The sequence below is a fragment of the Pseudopodoces humilis genome, chromosome 6, assembly GCF_049639895.1.
Source record: "Pseudopodoces humilis isolate 2021_Gansu_Grassland_sample_001 chromosome 6, ASM4963989v1, whole genome shotgun sequence".
NCBI lineage: Eukaryota > Metazoa > Chordata > Aves > Passeriformes > Paridae > Pseudopodoces > Pseudopodoces humilis.
This window is the reverse complement of record NC_142205.1, coordinates 3,576,975-3,584,617: the sequence shown is the minus strand read 5'-3', so window position 1 is coordinate 3,584,617 and position 7,643 is coordinate 3,576,975.

The following is a 7,643-nucleotide window of genomic DNA, read 5'->3' as shown; positions in this document are numbered from 1 at the left end:
TGAAATAAGTGGGCTGAAACCCTTTCAGAATGAAAAAGACAGGGAGCTGAGTCTCCTGCTTTCATGCTGAGCCCTTCAGCCGCCACCAAATGATGTGAAAGGTGCTGAGTGTCACTTTGAAAAGATAGCAGCGAACTCCAATCACAGTTTTCAAAGAGAAGGAAGCTATTTCAGGGAATCCTTTTATGCAAAGGTTAAATATTTGTACACTCTCCATGCAAAGACTGGGTGTGCTGGATGCTCTGACTTTTTATGGGTAGTCCTGAGGCCCTAAGGCTGAACTGGCCAGAAGAGCCAGAACATGACAGTGAAATAACCAACAGAATGGGGTTTAGAGAAACCCATTTAAAATGGGTTAAACAGGCTCCAGAACAACCCCCACACTGTGGAATAATCCCCAAAAGTTTTTCAATGGGTGTGTCTGTTTTTTGTATCTTGTGTTATACCTCCTCACCTGTGCAGTGTGTGGAGCACGATCACTTTGCCCATTTGCCATGCTGAAGGGATTGGTAGATTTTCCTGTCCATTTGTTCAACATTTCCTCTGCTGATGGAAACTCACATCACAATAGGCACTGCTCTGTGTCAGGTTCACCCGGGCAGTGCTGGCATATCATTATATCACATTGCAATGTAACACCAGGCTGCTTTGGATTAATCATGTTCTGTCTTCCAAGGGGCAAAGGTTCCCATTTTCTCTTTTTATTCCAACTATAGGAGGCTCAAAAGATATCAATTTAACACTGCTCTGAAAATACAAGTCAACATAATGCCTCATTTCAGAAATACAAGGTAAGATATCAGATTTTTGCCTCAGAAAAATGGTTCCAAGAAGGGCACAGAATTAATAATGCCCATATACACTTATCCCTAAAGTGGTTCCACTGGAGCCCTTTGATACCAGCGGAATTAATCGCAGCATTGCGCAGCAGAGTTGGAGAAATTCTAAGAGTTGGGGAGAAATATTTTGGACATTGATGGAAATGGAAGGCTGAGCAGTTTGTTGCTGAAATCTCTGTGTTTTGTTCAAGAACGTTCAGGTGGATGTGCTGATGTTATCACAATGTGGGCACAAAACAAAAGCTGCCCAGGGATGCTGTAAGCCTGCCAGGACAGCCTCAATGGGACTGCTCTCACAAACATTTTGGAAAGCTCTCTTTTCAAAAAAAACCACTTTGCTAGTGGATTGTGTCATGTTGTGGCTGTGCATGTGATTTGGTTTAGTGGGTCAGTGAAAATGATTTGGGGACACGTGGGAGTTGTGCCCTGTCTGCATCACAGGGTGGTCAGAGGGGGAGCAGAGGGAAGTATCTTGGTATTTTGAGGATGATTGCACAGCATTGCTCATTTGTGCTCCTCATGCTGGAGGCTGGGTACACTTAAAGCCTGGAGGGTGGTTCAGTTTGCAAATAATGCCTGAGTCATCACTTACATGGAAATAGAGGGGGGGAAAGGATTTTTTATTTTACAAATATATCATATGAGAATGGTGACACATCCTACACACATAGAGCATGGATAGAATCACAGAATCATAGCTTGGCTTGGGTTGGAATGGACCTTAAAGATCATCTAGTTCCAGCTCCCTGCTGTGGGCAGGGGACAGCTAATAATAATCATCAGCTCTGCTCTCCTCAAGAAAATAGGTCTAGAAGTAGGAAATTCTGCCAGCTAAAGATAGTTCGGTATTAGAGCATCACTATATTTGATTATATTATATCTATATTATAATATTATATATATTATATTGCCACTTCATTACTATATCCTTTAAGGACATGGTTAAATCAGTCATTTTCAGGGACAGTTCCAACACACTCAATTTGTCCTCAAAATATTGTCTTGAAATTGTCCTCAGATTGTCCTCAAAACAAATTTGTCCTCTATCTCCGTGACTGGATCCTACAATGAGAGCCATAGAGGGTTTTCCAGATGGAATTTCAGGAGATGGGAGATGCAGGTGGATTCAGATGGCATGGGAGCACAGCTTTGAGACTGAACCAAGACAGGCAGTGAAGGATAATTCCCTTTGGATTGTGCAGCTCTGGTGCCAGCTCTGGATGCCTGATGGAGCAGGGAATGCTTCCCTAGCCCCTTTATGGCTGTGTGGCAGCTCAGTGGATGTCACATCTCAAGAGCGAGAGCTGAGGCATTTACAAATGGGTGCCCAAGTTTGTCATCTTGAAATTAAAGCCAAAGGTGTGAAGGCTGTTTTCAAAAGCAGTGTGATTAATCTTGGTCACTTGATTAGGAAGGAAAATAAAAAAAGGTTTCTATTTAAGTTTTTAAAGAACATATTTATTCTTATTATAACCATTTTTGGCAACAACAAGGTAACAGGACTAAATTATATCGATTAATGAATAAAAGTAAATAATTTTCTCCACCTGCAAACATCACAACTGGATAGGACAATCCAAACTTCCTGTTTCCTTTATTTAAGTACTTACAGTAGCAATCAGGATTTCCAAGAGTTTAGGGAAAAAAAAAAGTTATTACAGTCAAGAAATCTCCAGCCATAAACTGATTTTCAGCCTCCCTTATTTCCTTCTTTCTTCCCTTTCCCTTCTGTGTGGCAAAAGGCAATGGGGAATGAGTCCCACGAAGGCAGCATTAAGGGGTGTTATGTACATAATTAATGGCAGTTTTCTGGTTTGTCACATTAATTAACCAGAGGGCAGAGAAGCATCTCCAGCATATCAGAGACCAGGAGGAGAAAGGGTGCAAAGGTTAAAATATAGTCCAAATGGTTTTTTGGCTGATATATTATCAAAATAGGAGAAGGAGAGAGGTTTTCCAGCCATACAGTTTTGAAACCATCCTTACAGAGCAAACCCCTGACTTCCTGTGCTCTTTAATTCATTATTTATGCCCTCTTAAGCACTCTCTGTGTGTGGGGATGAGGCAAGCCCTGCTTGGAGTGCAGGATTTTGCTGGTGATTGCTTCACTCATACTTCAGCTCAAAGATATCACAAGGATGGAATGGACAGAATTTAGGCAAAAGAAATATGCGAGAGGAAAAGAATAAAAATAACTATCTTAAAAATTATTTTTAGATACCAGCAGCTGCCAAATGTTGTTTTTTACACCACATACTGACAAGTGAACACCAAACCCAGGCCCATAGGGAAAGCTGTGCCTTACTAAGCCTCTTGGAAAGTAATGTTTGGCTGCTGCCATGTAATTAAGTTTATTTGAATTAATCAGCTTCTTGAACTGTCTGGGCAAATCTTCACCCTTGAGACAGTTGATTTGTAGCAGTTTTCAGTGATGCATAACAAAATTACCCTAAAAATCGAACTGGAGGTCTGGGTAAACAACCACCTGTAGCTGATTTCCCATGAGTTATGGAAATTTCTCTCCACAGCAGTCACTGCCCCTAAAATCACCCTGGTTGGAAGAGATCTCAGGAGATCCTAAGCCAAACTTCCTGCTCAGAGCAAGGGCAGCTGAGAGGGCAGTCCAGAGTGCTCAAGGCTTTACACCTTCATCTTTTCAAGGATGATACCACCCATAGCCAAGCTCTGCTGCATGCACAGAATAAAATGTGTTCACATAAATTGTTTCCAGTTTACTTGTCTTACCTTGTATTTGCAGTAAGAGCATGCAAAAGACCAGCAAGTGCAGTTTAGCTGATAAATGGCTCTCCTTTAACCACAGCAGTGTCAGTGCTTGCAATATTTCCACAGGGACCTACCTGTACAAACAATATTTAAATGAAGAGGCTGTTGACCCAGATTACAGCCTTTAGATGCTACTGGAAAAATAGGAAATGAACACCACAATAATTGAAGTAAATAATTGAGCATCCTACGGGCTAGAATGAGGTTCTTACAGTGTTCTTACCCTCTGCAAATTAATTTTGTCCTATTTTGACTGCGATGGCAGAGTAGCTTTAATTTTCATCACCACATAAATAGTATAAAATAGGTTTTATTGGTGCCACTGTCCCTTTTTGCAGGGAGATGGTCTTGTAACCATTGAATGCACCAAAAGACAACTCTACTGCTTAGCTACATGTGCAGGAGTAGCTTCCATGTGGACATGGAGGGATTAAGTTTCTACAAGCAGAGCTGCCAGCAGTGTATTTCTGTAGTGTGCACATTTTCCAGGCAAGGTAGGTCTCTCTGAAGAAAGAAGACAAAGTATTACCCTGGGGTGTTTGGACATTTTTAAGAAATTGCCTTTTCTTTGATGAAATGCAGTTTCATCAAAACTTTTTTTTTTATTATTTTTCTTGAAGGAAACTAGATATCCATTTTCTCAGAAAAGGCATTTGGGTGCAGACAGAATTTCCTGTAGAATTGAAGAGATGGGGATAAGGGACACAGAGCCACCATCCCCTATTTCAAAGAGCTATTACCTCAGTGGGAAAGAGACACAAGGCACTGAATCTTGTATTTCTAACACAAATAATTAAATTTGAGTGGTCTGGGTGCCATTTGCCTTCCTTACTCTACAGCTTTTGTTGGTACCAGTTTGCAAAGGGAGCTCAAGAGGCACCTGTGCTCCAACCATCTCCCCTTCAGAAAGTGTCTGAAACACTCAGGGGCTGAGATCCTGAAATGTTTTGGAAATTTCTTGGATTTTTTTGTCAGACCATGTTCCTTCTTTTCCTTCTTTTCCTTCTTTTCCTTCTTTTCCTTCTTTTCCTTCTTTTCCTTCTTTTCCTTCTTTTCCTTCTTTTCCTTCTTTTCCTTCTTTTCCTTCCCTTCCCTTCCCTTCCCTTCCCTTCCCTTCCCTTCCCTTCCCTTCCCTTCCCTTCCCTTCCCTTCCCTTCCCTTCCCTTCCCTTCCCTTCCCTTCCCGTCCCTTTCCTTCCCTTCGCTTCCCTTCCCTTCCCTCCCCTTCCCTTCCCTTCCCTTCCCTTCCCTTCCCTTCCCTTCCCTTCCCTTCCCTTCCCTTCCCTTCCCTTCCCGCACCTTCCCGCACCTTCCCGCACCTTCCCGCACCTTCCCGCACCTTCCCGCACCTTCCCGCACCTTCCCGCACCTTCCCTTCCCTCTCATTTTTTTTCCACAATTAATGTTGTTTTGGACTTTTTCTCCATATTTCAAATCTCACATATTTTTACCAAGACAGAAGAGCTGCCTCCTGCCCTCCTCCAATACAAACTGCTGGGTTCTTCAGGTTTGATCCCACTGTGGGTCCCTGCACATAAATCTTGTTTAGTCAATAGGATTTGCCTCCCTGAAGGAATGCATGATCAACTGCATAGAGAAGCATAAAATAGATTTTTGTGTTTCACATCCTTAAAATGTTTTTTTGTTAGGAAATAATTCCCAAAGCTGGTTTTGGCTAATATTTCTTTCCCTTCACTGAACTATTTTCTTACACTTTTTGCTTGCCAAAGGATATGAACCGGAGTCTCATTTATCAAGTCTTTTGGTCTAAATTTTACTTTTCCTTCTATTTTCTGAGTTTGCCGTACTTTAACTTTTATTTCAACATTTTATTTCAACACTTTGGCTCGATGTTTTCCCTCTCAGGAAGTTTGAATCCTTGATTCACACGGGTTGAGCAGTCCAGCACACATTGAAGAAATCTGGCAACATTCCAGAAATCCTTAGAAAATTGTAATATAAGATGGACAACCCCCAGTGTAAAACCCTCAGAAGTCTTTAATGACTACGAAATATATTCAATAACCTGGCCAGAGGGGATGTTTCCTCCAAATGTCATTTTCTGTCATTGCTTGGTTTTGTCGCTTCTTAGGGTGCCTATCTCTAAGTTTGAATGTTGACAGATATTTTGAAAGTGTTTAAGCTCTTGAGCTGAGAGTTTGTAGGAATATGTTGCACATGTTAATTATTAAAAAAAAATACTCAAAATTTGACTTCCTTCAGTTTGTCTTTTGGACATTGGCCAACCCTATAACTTGTGCTGCAGGAGAGGGGAAATTGAGATTTTCCATTTATCTATATTCCCTTGCTTATTTCAATGTTACCCTCATGATTTTTTTCCTGAATCCTTTCTCTTCACAAGAAATTAATTCTGTATCACATTTGATGACAGTGATCAAGATGTCTGCACACCTCTGACTTAGGCCATGGATTTATAATATTCCCAGCCTTAAACCTTTACCCTCTCTGAATACATCTTGGCATTTTGTTTGCTTCTTGATCCCTGCTGTGCACTGAGCAGATGTTTTCATGGAATGGTCTTCAGTGACAGCAAGATCTTTTTCTTGAATAATTACAGTTAATTTATAACTCAGCTATGCATATGAGCAGCTGAATTGTCCTTTCCAGCATGTGTCTCCTCAAATTTGTCTGCAGTGAATTTCATCTGTCATGAATGTTCTGCAGAGAGTTTAGTCTGGCCATCTAGAATTCTCCAAAGTCTTATTTAGTCTTGGCCAATCTATATTATATCACATAAACCACATTTTTCCTGGAACAAAACAAAAAAAGTGCTGCTGAAGGCCTTGCTCCAGATTATTTGTTAATATTTGTTAAAATTTCTCAATTTAAAATATTTTAGTTAATATGTTATCATTAATTATAATATATTATATATTAATTATATGTTGTATATTAATAATAAGTGGATATTAAAATACTAACAAATATTTGCAGTATTTTTTAATATTTGTCTCAGCTGCTACCTGGACTTTGCAAGATGTTTTTCATGTCAAAGAGAAAGTAGAAGCCATCCTCCAAAGAGTTCAGTTTTGATGCAGGGGATCCACAACTGAAATATTCAGGATGATCATTAACTACAAATTGTTAAAATAAAATGGTTTTTTCAAAGCATAAATATATAATTTTTAATGACTTTTGGTAATAAAGCCCCAACTGTTCATAGCTGCACTTCAGGTTACACAGAGTTGCTGTAGGAACATTGCAGGGTTTCATTCTTTTGTGGACTGTTTTGACAATTGCCCATGATAAGTGACTATCAAGTCTGGCCCTTTTTTATCTTTTTACCCATTTTTAACCCCAGGCAGAACCTTTCCCCATGATAGATGTCTTTCTTAAGCAGCTTTTTGTAAGGAATGCTGTTAAAAGCTTTTTAATAAATAATGTTAACTGCTTCTCCTCTCACCACTACTTTAACAACATCCTCAGGCTCAGGCCCAGCAGTCAATCCGTATTTAGCAGAACACTTTGTCATGAGCTAAAAACCAAACACATGTCCCAGAATTTGGTGGAAGAGGACTGGATTTAACCATGTTTTCAGCTCTGCAGAGCAGATTAGGCTGAGCAGGGACTTGGACATCCAAAGTATTCTTTATAATGTTATCTTAATCTCTCAGCCTTCTGCCTTCATCTTTTTTATTCCATCCCAGCCACCTGCTGTGTGTGTAATCCATGGATTGGAATTCTCCTGGGACACTGACCACCCTGCTTTGCTACCTGCCTGCCTGACCCCTTGTGCGAGGAAACACCCACCCCCATTTGGTTTCCTAAAGAAATGTTGTAGATGTGTGTAGTACTCCTGGTGTAAATGAGTAGTAGCCTTTGCAGTAATTTGGAATGTCAGAGAGCTTGCCTGAGTGCTTGAGTGCTGTTTGTGAGTGATGGGAGATGAGAGATGGGGCTGTTCAGCCTGGAGAAGAGAATATTCCAGGGAAGCTTTCCAGGACCTTGCAGTACCTAAAGAGGCTCCAGAAGAGCTGGGGAGGGGCTTGGGACAAGGGAT